The 13235-nt window shown below is 40.2% G+C and overlaps 1 protein-coding gene across 6 annotated transcripts in view; it reads right to left on the bottom strand.

The window, feature by feature from the left end:
* The window catches only part of LOC143831783 (contactin-4), a 669529-nt gene that overhangs the window by 504243 nt on the left and 152051 nt on the right, over positions 1 to 13235 (bottom strand). The window lies entirely within an intron of this gene.

Raw genomic sequence — 13235 nt, 5'->3', positions numbered from 1 at the left:
ATTTTTATTTTGCAAGAAGGTGGAATTGCGTTCAATGTGATATCACCTTCTGCAAATTTTTTTAAAAGCCCCCCCACACACATACCACGCAGCAGAAGTAATCTGCCACTGCTTTATTTCCTGTGATAAAATGTTTCAGCGGGATGCCAGGAGTTCCACTGAAATGTGTCTCCCATGTAGACACAGTCTGCTGTGGAACATGCAGCTCTGCACCAACACGCTGCCGGGGGCCCGGTATGGCCGCTGCCATGAGGAATGGGCCTCTTTGGCTTTTCTTTTCATCAGTAAACTTCTTTCAAGAGTTAAAAAATGCAAAATTTTAAAACCCTGTATAAGCATAAAATACAAAGAAATATAAAAAGCAAACAGTCTAAAGCTGTGTTACTTAGAGGCATTGTAGCACAATGGCTTTAGGCATTCTACAAACATGCAATAAGCTCTTTATAGATAGATGAGCCAGGATATTTCACAATGGAGCTGACATTGTACCGTAGTGATTGCCATACAAAGGATTTTATCATGCAGAGATGCAATTAACGGAAGTTTAAAATATGCCTATAATGGGCCCAAAGTGAAGATGTTGCCAATGCGCCACTAACCGCTTGTTGACAAGCAACTAAAACAATATGCAAAACTGTTTCTTTTCTCCCATCCACCCCCCCCCCCCTTTGCCTTCTCCATATCTGCTTCAAGCATGCAACTCAGTAACCACAGAAACATTTACTTCGGCAGGGAACATGATGCATTATAATATTTATATTCTGTCAGAAGTGACAGAAACTAATAAGAACAAATGTTCTCAGCTTGATCATTTTCAAATGTGTTTTGTAAAACATTTCAAGGACTTTCAGTCTGACTTTCAAGAAGCCAGAGAGTATTTGTGAATTGAGATGTGAAGGGGGGGAGAGAACATACAAACAAAAAGAATGTCATTTCTCCCTCTCTGTTACTCAAACCTGAAACTGCAAAAAACCAACTAGAAATGATCCCACCCACATTTCTAAACATATTTGTCCTATCAGAAGGAGAAGTGTAATCTTTTTTAAAGCATTATTCTACAGTTCTATTATTAGAGTCAAGTCACACTGCTGGAAATAATAGTATTTAGCATTCACTGTTCAAACAACTTCAGATATATTATGCTATCTCTCTTCCAATAGCCCCATATGGTGGGACAAATGTCACCTCAATGCAAATAGATAAATGATGATGAGAGGTAGAGGCTTGCTTTTGGAAAAGATGAGATTTGAACTAGCAACCTCCTGATTCTCTTTCCCATTACACTACACCGCATCTCTCATATCCACTATTCAAAATGTCATTTTAGTTTAGCATTTGACAGAATGTCTAAATAAACAACGACCTGGTTTTCAAGTTACTTTAGATACTGTAAAATATAACATTTCTTCATTTATTTTACCTAGGAGTATCAACATTGGGGGCCGGGGAGAGGGTCACTTCAGGACATGTAATGTTTAAGCCTAAATTAAAAAGTCAACTTTTTATTTCCAGTATTGTCTTCTACTTTTTCTTCTCTTCTTCCCCCCCCCCCCTACCATGATGTCCAGCATGACAAAAATCTAATGGTACGCAGTTTTCACTGCAATCATATGCAGAGCTACATCAATCCAAGTCCACTGCTTCCAATGGGCTCAGTCTACACTAGCTGCACATAAGACAGTAAGTGCTGTCACTCTGTAACAATGGCACAGCGTCACCTCTGATTTTAAGTATGCCATGGTCTCTCATATTGTAAGTGAGACTAACAAATATTTTGCCCTCATTTACCAGTTGCTACTGCCAAGTAAAAGTATAAAGCCAATCTCTCAAGGGAATTGTTCAGTAGCATGCCAATGAGTCAGGCAGGCAGGTAAGGATTTGTGTAGACTCATATTAAACAAAACTTTATTTCTACAAGACAAAGGATCTAGACATTCTAAGGAAAATAAACTAAACAAGTTCTAACTAAAACATTTACAAGCCATGATGCATCAGATTTGGATAGTTGTAGGATACTCCACACTTTCGTGTAATTCCTCCCATCATCCTTCATGGGAAAATGCACAGTCCTCAGGATTCCCAACCAAGAGGAATCATGAAAGAAGAACCAGAAGGGAACAAGAAGGAAGGAACCTTGAAAAAAGGAACAATTCCCATTTCCATACCTTACCCCCACATGTGCTAGGGCATATTCAAGGCACTGTGCTGTGGGCCTCCAAACCCACCAAAACTTGTTTCAAGAGTTATTAACAAAGTTATTAATTAACAAATCAAAGTTGACATGTTACCTCTGGTACACTTTAAGCAGGGGTGGTCAGGAAGCCTACCCAGAAATGTTAATATATCAGAAACAGACCAAAGGTTAGCTCTAAGGGAGAGATCACATTCCATGCAAGGAGGATCTGGCTATCTTAGAGTGAAACAATTAATCTGCACAAAGATAGGAATGGGCCATTAACTGCTCCTTGACCCTGAGACAGTGTGGACAAAGGAATTTCAGGCAGTTGGCTAATCTCCTCAATGACCCTCCACACCTGGAAGAAATGTTTTTCTTTCATGCATTTTCCCAGCATCTTTCAAAGTCATCTTTCCAGCCATTGTTCCATCCTTAATTGCAGGGTCACCAAACTACCACTGACTAGGTGGTCTATCACAGTGGTCCCCAACCCCTGGTCTGGGGATGGGTACCAGTCCGTAGATCAGTTGGTACCAGACTGCAGGTCCTCCTCATCCCCCTCCCTGGCTGCTGCCTCAGGGGCTGCCCTGCCACTCTGCTGCCGGCTCACCTTTGGTGCTCCCCAGCGGCCGCCACGGCTGAGGCTCCCACACGGCATGGCACTGTGCACCTGCTGCTGGCAGCGACCCCCAGTGGGCAGCAGGAAAGCAAGTGGATCAGGGGCTCAGGTGGCAGCAACGACATCCCTCAGCAAAAGACTACCCCCCCCAGGTCTCAGTAAAATTGGCAAGCGTTGACCGGTCCCCGGTGATTAAAAGGTTGGGGACCACTGGACTCTATCACACAGAAGGCCAATTCAAGCCAGAATGCAAACATGGCCGAAACCCCAGGAACTCCTTTTTTGTTAAGTCAACACTGGAAGTTTCCCAGTAAGCAAATCAAGCCTTCTTTGTCCAGCACTAGCTCACTTGTTAGCAAAGTCTTCACTCCTTTGTCTCAAACTGGCAGCTAATCCAAATACATTGTCTTAGAAATGAATTCCCCAAACTTGGCCCAAGGATACATTTTCAGCTATATAAACAGCACACTCAGAGCCAGTTTGGTGTAGTGGTTACGAGTGCGGACTTCTAATCTGGCATGCCAGGTTCGATTCTGCGCTCCCCCACATGCAACCAGCTGGGTGACCTTGGGCTCATCACGGCACTGATAAAACTGTTCTGACCAGGCAGTGATATCAGTGCTCTCTCAGCCTCACCCACCCCACAGGGTGTCTGTTGTGGGGAGAGGAATGGGAAGGTGACTGTAAGCCGCTTTGAGCCTCCTTTGGGTAGGGAAAAGCGGCATATAAGAACCAACTCTTCTTCTTCTTCTTAAGTGTGGTGTATTTTTGGACCTGGCACTCACCCAGCATAGCACACTGGTTCATTTTTTGCTGTTTTCCTACGCAGACCTGCACATTCAAAACTTTACTAACCCAAAACTAAATCATCTTTTGCATTATCTTGACTCTTTACTTTCTTCTGTGCACTTCTTTAAATAGCATGAATGTGTGTTAAGGACTTTTTACCTGTTTTTCAATAAAAATCCTTTTTTGATTATTTTCTAAAGTCTTCCTCAGTCTAAGAGTTCCAGCTAGATCCTCCCCACATATCCACAATGGAATTGTCTCACTTGTTGTGACTTCTAAAAAAGCACAGTCTCCCAGAATTACTAATTCCCCAATCATAAATTCAGAAGACAGGTCTAGTTTGGTTAACACACCACCTCTCATCTCACTACAAGGCATCTTTGTACATATTGATTAAATAAAGCTAATAAAGTTTCAGAAATAAAATAAGCTCCTTAATATTGGTGCTAAATTGTAAACAAAGAGGACGGAATCCCAAATGTTGCAGCAGTATTTTTCAGAACCTAGTTTTTAGCAGAGCCTCCCTTCCACTCCCCCCAAAAGTTGGCAGGCCTAATATTTCATGATGTACCAGCAACAGCTACCAAAGGAAACAATACCCCCATGAATACATTGAAGCACTTCCTTTCACACATGCTGAATCATGCACTTTCAATGCACTTTTCAACTGGATTTGACTGTGAAACAGCAAAATCCATCTGCAAAAGATCACTAAATTGTATTATTCACTATGTGGTTCTTAATCATACACCATGCATTTTAGGATCTTAAATTACAAACTCTAATCACCCTTCATTAAATTCATTTTTAATTGAAAGCAATTGCTAATAGGTAACTATCCCCAGGTAGACACCACGGTAAGGAAGCTTCTCTGCACAGATCACCTTACTGGATGCAGCCCGTACACAACCAAAGTTTTGCCCACATTGAGACCATAATCTATAAACGTCTCTTTTTCTGTGGTAAACTCTACAGGGTACGGTGACTCCAGGTTCCAATTTTGTCTAAACGCCTTTGCTACATTAAATTATGGAAGATGCAGCCTAGAAACGAACTTAAACTTAAAAGATTCCGTTATGAAAGAAAGAAGAAGAGGAAGAAGAAGAAGAGTTGGTTCTTATATGCCGCTTTTCCCTATTCGAAGGAGGCTCAAAGCGGCTTACAGTCGCCTTCCCATTCCTCTCCCCACAACAGACAGCCTGTGGGGTGGGTGAGGCTGAGAAAGCCCTGATATCACTGCTCAGTCAGAACAATTTTATCAGTGCCATGATGAGCCCAAGGTCACCCAGATGGTTGCATGTGGGGGAGCGCAGAATCGAACCTGGCATGCCAGATTAGGAGTCCGCACTCCTAACCACTACACCAAACTGGCTCTGAGTGTGCTGTTTTTATAGCTGAAAATGAAACATCCTCATCTAGTAGTCACCTTCAGAAGGAAAAAACTCAAGAGTTTTTTTTATCCTTTTGGTCTTTTATGCACCATGAATATATATATGGAAAGCTAATAATGAAAGACACTTGTTTCTGGAGCTGATTAAAATGCACTTCAGAACTTGCCTGCTTTTTTGGAATTCAACATACCAGGACTGACAAACACTAGCTCAAAGGTCCAAAAGCTTAAAAAAGATTCCAAAAACCTCAACTTTTGTTCAAATAGAAAGGTACATTTTTAGTTAGAAAGCAAGTAGAGAATAAATTGACAATAGATCGCAGGATGCACAAAGGCTAAAGTAGAAACAATAATGCACAGTATTTGAAAAAGTCACTCTTTTAAAAATAAGCTCGCAGTGCAATACGGAAAAAAATTTAATGTTTGTTTCAATAGTTGAGTTTGACAACAGTGAACAATTATTTATTCCTACTATAGAGACATAATGGTTTTAAGATAATAATTTTATTTCTCTCAATAAAATAAAAAAGTATTTCCAGGATAATTGAATAAACCAAACGAAACGGTAAACTGAAAATTAAAATACATTCCATGAAAGTAGAAATAAATTAAAAGGTAATCAAAGACTGATTATTTGGGTTAAAGTTTTATTTTTGGAATTAATAAACGGAGTATAGATGAACTCGCTAATACCTTACCAGATGTTCAAAATGGCCAAATGGCTATTCTAACATGAAAGTTTAAAAACAGCTGTGCTTATCTTTCTATGCTATTAAATTATATTGTTAAACTATGCTGTCAATGTGCTGATTTTTAAACGTTTGTTATGGAGGTTTCACTGCTGAATTTCACTGCTATAACTATGCCTGCTTAGACGTCCCGGTGGAATGATACATGTGTCTATACCTACAAGTTATAGTATTCCTTCTATAAGCAATCTTTGTGACTTTGTGCATACTTGTGATACTCCAGATGGGGCTAAATAATAATTCTCCAGCAGTATCACATGAAATTATGTAGATCTCAAATGTGACTGTAAAGGAAGGTACAATGTGCAGCATTTTAAAATGAATCCTAACTGGCGAGAAAAATCTGACATTGCTCTGAGAATTACATTTAAAAAAAAATCAGAGCATGCCTCTATACAATGAGCACAAAGTTTTTACCATTGTTTTCAACTGGAGAGTTAAGTGTGTGCATAATAAATCTCTCCCTGAAATCAATGGGAACTAAGATTACTTAATTCTGAATGGATTGTTCCCCAAGTGTTCCCAGCTCAGGCAGCTGCTAAAAGGTATGAATATCTATTGTATCAAAAAGGATTTTTTAAATGGTCTAATTTGTTCTTCAACCAGAAAAAAACCAGACCAGTAAAGTACAACGTTGATGTGTTAAATCTCAAACTTGGTATATTAATCCTCACTAAAACAGTATGTATCCGTGCTAGCCAATTAAAACCACATTAAAAATAATTTCATACAATAAAATTTTTTAAAGGCACTACAAACAGAACATTCTAAATAACTGTAACAGACAACTACACACAACCTCAAACAACAACAAATGTACATATTAAGCTACTTCTACTCCCCTCACTTGAAATTCTAAACATAACTAAAGCATATATAACGTATATGATTAACTAAATTCTGAGAGAGATTAGAAAGATTTTGGTTTTGTTTTAAGTTCTGTCTTTGTGACAGTTTGGATTTTCTTTCCCCACCTAAAAGCAGCCAAATGTACCACCATTATAGATCAACAGCTTACCACAGGAAAACTTAGAAAAGGACCTCAATGACTACCCCCCCCCCAAAAAAAAAGCTTACTTACAGTATGAGACTTATTATTGGAAATTTCCTTATGCTTCAGCATGCTTGAAATGTGTGGTTATTTCATTTCCTTTCCCTCATAACTGCTATGTTGCAAAGAACTTTCAACACTGTACACTTTCCATTTGGAGCTGTAACTCATGTAGGCTGGCTCAGTCACTGATGCTCATCTCCTTTCACCTTTTAAAACCTCGATGAAATCCATGCAAATCCATCTCTTTTTACAGCATTTCGCAGATGAGCGGAAAAATACTTCCTTACTTTGCGTTGCATTTCAGAAAGTTTAGCGAACGAATATCCTATTCCTTTTCGACATGCCACAAAGTGCTAAATGGTAAGAATTGCATTACTGCTGCTTCTTAGATTATGACTGATAAGGTGAGCCTTTTACGTTTATATTGAGTTCTGAAGAGCTGATGCTATACTGGTCAAATAATTAATAATTCATGGCACCAAATTGCAGGCCAGAAGGATGCAGCCGCTTTTACTAGTTTTTTTTAATTCCACTGATTTATATATGACCATGAGGGGGGGGGGGATCCAGAACAAAATGGGGGACAAAGTTTTAATACTTTTAAAATTGAGCTTCATGGTTGAAATTTAATGATGAAATAGACATGTTGGGATCTGAAAGGAGAAAAACAGGGAAATTCCCCCCTCCCTAAATGTAACGATAACAAAAAACAACAACACTGAGGTCTGGGTAGTTACTTCCTTCTCACTTCTTTAAATTCATTAGTGATATTATTAAAACTGTTGTATTCCACTTTTCACTATAAACCACTTTTATATGCATCTGACACAATGACAACCACACAGCAACTGCTGCACAAACAAGGCAGAAAATGGTAATACACAACTCAGCAGAAAGGGTTTTCTAACAGCCAAAGTAGAAAATGTCTCTCTCGCTTCCCCTGGGGCAGCCTTTATCAACTTTTTTGCAGTTGAAACCCCCTGAAACATTCTTAAGTTTTCAAGAAACCCCAGAAGCTGTATGATTGTGCAAATATGGTTGGGAAGCATAGTTGTCTACATGCTCACCCAGGGCTCATCCCCATCCCAGTCCCTTAAGTTCATCATTTGGGAGGAGCAGGTCAACATTACCATTTCACCAGTTACAATGAAGTCACAGTTTCTTAAGAGACCTTCAAATCTATATACAAGAAAAAGATTGCCCAACTTTTCTATGTTAATGTATTCACATTCATGGCTGGCCTTCGATTTATCTCTACTATGATTACAGAAACGGGAGAATTCACCTCCAGCTGTTTTTAACCTCCCATATCACAAACATAATCTGAAATAAACCTGTACATACTTTAGTGCAATTTACTATACAAATTACGGATAATCTGTAATGGCCCATAATACACATTAAATTAATATAGGTAAATTCAGGTTCCTTCCTCATAAGTTCTTCGCACCAATTCCGAGGTTTTCTATGCAAGAAAAACGTATCTCCAGTGAGCTACGTCCAGGTAGGAGGACAAGTTCCACGGCAAATTTAGATAGTAAAACATTCTTTTGGTCACTGCATTAACCTATCTGCATCAGAAGAGTAGGATCTGCTCCTAGACTCTCAACTCCATCAACATATTTTGCCCATTTCAGTTTTATTTTGTAGCCAAGGAGAAAACTGTATTTTTTTAACAATCCCAAGATTTAGTTATTTTACTTAAAACATTTTAATGATGCCTTTCAACCTGATTGGGGTCCCCACGGCAGCACACTCCTGTGCCACCAGGAAAAAGGGAGATAGGAAGCCTCTCCCCCAACAATCCCCCCTTTTTCTCTTTATTCTCCTCCCCCTTTCTGCTGACTGCTGTTTTTCAGACTGTCTTCTGCAGACCTTTTAAAGTGTAAAGTGTAAAGGGACTGAACAAGACAGCCCAAAAAAAGCTGAGTTGTAGGCTCGCGGTTTCAAAGGTTTTTCAGGCGTTCTTCAAATCCTGTTTAAAAGGACTGTGGTCTGTTTCGATAGTATTTGCAGGGCCCCGACTCACATTCATCAATTTGATTCATAAGCAGGCCTCCTGGTTTGTGATTCTGCTCATGCTAAGCCTTGAACTGAACAATATTTTCCCCATTTATTTCTATCCCTATCCCCAGGCCACTGCTGCTACCTGTTTTTCCAACAGGAGATCCAGGTCTAGGAGCACCCCACGGTTGTAAGAAGTGGTGCAACCGTATCCAGAACAGGGAAAAACCCCTTTACAAAACTTTGGGGAACCCAGTAGGCCAGCAGTCAAGAGGGAGAGCAGTAATTGCCCAGCACCACACCACAGTGTCTCTCAGTCACAGTCTCAAAACGTAATCTAGAAGGAGACAAAGGTTGATGATACTGAAAGCTACTGAGAAGGAGAATTAACAGTGTCATATCCCTCCATATCCCATTTCATGTCACCAAGACACCCAAGGCTGTCTCAGTCCCATAACTGGGCCTGAAACCTGACTGAATGGATCCAAAAGAATTCATGTTTAATCACCTTGCTCAAGAATGATGCATTTGAGATGTGATAGTAGTTAGTCAATTCTCCTGGGTCCCAAGTAGGTTTCTGTAAAAGTGGATGCCCTCTTCAAGGCACAAGTAACTACCCCCTTTCTCAATGAGGCATTCACTATCTCCAGGACTCAGCCAGGATGGGCAAGGTTCATAAAAGTAGATGGGATGTCACAAATTCCAAGAATCCTGTTCATATCATAGTATACAAGTTGAAAGGTATCCCACACAACTGAACAAACTGGTACACTGGGAACGTCCAGACTTGTTGCTGCTAATGAAAAGGCCAAATCGTAATGGATTTAAGAGATTTTATCCACAAAATACCTAGCAAAATGATTGTAGTGAGCGGCAGAGCAGTCTACCTCCTCCTGTTGGCCAGAACCCAACAGAACCATGTCCTCCTGGAAAAGTTCTGCAGCTCTACACTGGGCAGATGCAAAGGCAACAGAGAAATGTTGGTTTTGCCACTATCACAAAACAGGCTTTAAAATAAGAAATAGTCATTTCCCCAATCTTTTCATTGTTCCCAGCCCCTCAATAAACTAAGGGGCTGCCTAGGCTCCTAGACCTGAGAAAGGGTTCCTATATGTGATTGTGTGAATTGCCCAGGTCATTTCCCCATTCCAGAGGTCAACCCAGATATTAACAGAGTTGGAAGAACTATTATACACCAATCTTCTTGAAGCAGTCAGTGTAGTGGGTGGGAGACCTCCTGGGAATCCTTTGTGCTTTTTCTCTTTAAGTCAGAAAAAAGAAAGGGCATAAATGTGAGAAAGACAACTGAGGATTCCTTTGCACTTTTTTCTGTATTTCTTATATTTGTATCATCTCTTTAACATAGTATAGTAGATGTATCACAAGCCACAGATGTATCAAGGTGAAGTTTTATGATCAAATAGAAAAGCAATATAAACGGTACCTTTTCGGTAATCCCCAGTTGCGTCTTTGCCTTTCTATGGACTCTGGAAATCTAGCAATCTTGAATAAGGATGTTAACTTTGTCTTACTCATAAATACTCAGAGAAGGCAAAGCCTTTCAAATGAATGAACAATAAGCAAAACTCATTTAATATTTTCCTCTGACAAGCAGTGCATTATTATCCCTAGTGTCATTCTCAATTTTCTATTCAAATAATTATGATTCCTCATTTTGACCATTATCATTGAATAAGGAGCAATAAATAATATTACTTCATCTCTGTCATGTAGAGATTCAAGACACAGTTATTTAAAAAAAAGCAGTACTGAAATAAATAGGAATCAAAACTAGGCATGTTTTCGGACAGATGTTTACGGTAGCAGTGAGGGGATTTCTGGGTGCCACGCATTGCTTTTAACCCTAGTAATAGGAGGCATTTCAAAACTCAGAGGAAGTCTTACATTGCAGTTTATGGATAATATGCATTTTAATTCCTTTCATCTCACCGTTCATTTGGGTCGAGGAAAAACATTAACAGTGTGGGCAAGCTCCATGCTGGCAAGCTGGAATAAGACATACAAAAATTAATTTTCCTGCTATATTTGCTCATCACAGCTAACTAGGGTATATAAGAATAAATTAGAAGCAACTCAGCAATTATGAAAACCTTCATCTTGAGTAATTTTACTTTTGTTCAGTCTGCTGGCTTAAGGCAATGGTCCCCAACCTGCAGGCCGCGGCCCGCTGCCGGGTCGCGAAGGCCATGGCGCCGGGCCGCGGCTCCCTCTCCCCGCCCCCCCCCCGCAGTAAAAAACTTCCCAGGCCGCAAGCTTGCGGCCCGGGAAGCTTCTTACCGTGGGAGGGCGGGGAGAGGGAATCAGGGCCGGGCCGCGCGGCCCGCGGGTGCGGTCCGATGCCCTGCCGGTCCCCAGCCTCAGAAAGGTTGGGGACCACTGGCTTAAGGAGAGGGAGGAATCTCTTTACCCTGTTTCAAAGATAACAAAAAATAAAACAATGGGGATGCGACTGATTACATTACAATGCTCAAGGTAGAAAACACAGGAAAAATAGAATAGAATACCAGAAAGTTAGAAAGTCTAAATAACTATGATGCAAATTCATTGAATTATTACTGTACAGCAATTGAATTAAGACCATACAGCAATGGTGTATATTGAAGGGCATCCCAGGCTCCCTGCAGGAAACAGTGTTCCTTGGATCATGCCTGTATGTTTTGAGAATATAACTTAAAGGCCCATGGACTACATGAAATGTCCACAACCTTACTCCAAATAGTTTTCTTCAATGTTGTACAGAGAAGAGATTTTGCTTGGCCACAGAGCTGGTATTTTGTCTTTCTACAACTCAAGATTTCTGCCTAATATTGCTTCCCATTTGGAAAATCAAACAGAAAGTCAATGCAAGGAAAACGAGGGCACTGGCCTGACCTTTTGCAGTCAGACATCTTCTCACCAAGGAGAAAAGCTGAAGTAGGGAATATCTGCAGTGCCAACAGAGTTCACGAGTGCGTGTGGGTAAGAAAAGCAGATAAAGACAAAGACATATACAGTCAGACAGTCACTGCAGAGTATCCTATTAATGAGCTCTACATTAAGGCACAACGAGGTATTTATATTACAGATGCTTAGATAGGGAACTATCCACTCCATTTGGAACCTATCAGATAGCAGGATTATCAAGGGGGGAAATCTTTATCTCCCACATGTAAAAACCACTGGGTAGAGTATCTGGAACTCAAGCACTACAGCGGTACATTTTTCCATTTTAGTAACAGCAGTAATGTGATACCCTATCTGCATCTTTCCCAGGAAAGTACAGACAGGCAAAAGGATGACAGCAATAAATGTTGTCAGTTCAAGAAGGAAGTAGGAGTAGAGCATCGTGGCCATTTCAGCACAAGCAGGTACAGCAACACTACCAGCCAAGAAAGAAAGTGCTAAACAATGGAGGAAAGCCACTAAAAGTGATGTTCAACAGATATGATTGGCTTAAAAATTAGTATTAAAATGACAGTAGCCCCTCCTTGATTCTTTTGCTCTTCTGAAATCATATACAGTCAGACAAAAATGTCACAATCTATTTGCACCAGAGCGCTAAAACGGAGGCACCTGACCACAGTTTGTTGTGACATCCAAACTGGGAACTTTTAAAAACCATGCATTTTCTTGCCTATGAACTGGGATTCTGAAGCAGGGTTTAATTAATTAATTAAGATTTTTATACTGCCCTTTCATACGGCTTTGAGCAGTTTACATAGAATGTCACAGTGTAATTACATAGAACATTATAACAAATATAATAATCATAATGTAACATGTCAACCAGAACAATATTTTAATAGAAACAGTAACACTGACAAAGCCTTGGGTAGGTCGGATTGTTCGGTCATAGAAGGGGGTGTCTGAGGGGGTGGGGAGTGGATGTTTTTGGGTTGGTCTGCCTCAAGCAAATGCCTGGTGGAGGCCTTTTGCAGGCCTTATGAAATTATGAGAGTTCGGATAGGGCCCTGATCTCTTCAAGGAGCTTGTTCTACCAGGTAGGAGCCAGTACAGAAAGGCTCTGGTCTGACGTGCTTCTCTGGGGCAGGGGATCATCAGCCAGTTGGATGTGGTGGAGTGTAAGGCTCTTTTGGGGGTATAGGCAGGGAGACAGGTATGTCATATTGTGCCTTAGCATTCCATTTTGTGAGCAATGAATAAGCTACAGTTAAAGTGTCTCAGTTTCAATATCATATTATGGTTATAAATATAGCCAGAGTTTCTGCTTTTAAAGCTTTATCCTATTTTTCAAATTTCCCAATACAACAACTGTCTCACTTTGGCAGGGAAAATTCACACAATCTTCATTCAAAGCTACTGCTGTAAGTCTAAGTAACAGAACATTGTGATACTAATCTAATACTGATATTACAAAGAAAGAATTGTTGGATAATGCAATATCACTGAACTCTACCAATTATTCACCTTTGGATTTTCCTGTGAGAAGACAA

This window comes from Paroedura picta, chromosome 3, assembly GCF_049243985.1.
Source record: "Paroedura picta isolate Pp20150507F chromosome 3, Ppicta_v3.0, whole genome shotgun sequence".
NCBI classification, from domain to species: domain Eukaryota; kingdom Metazoa; phylum Chordata; class Lepidosauria; order Squamata; family Gekkonidae; genus Paroedura; species Paroedura picta.
Note: the sequence above shows the minus strand (reverse complement) of the source record. Positions and strands in the feature narration are given on the sequence as shown.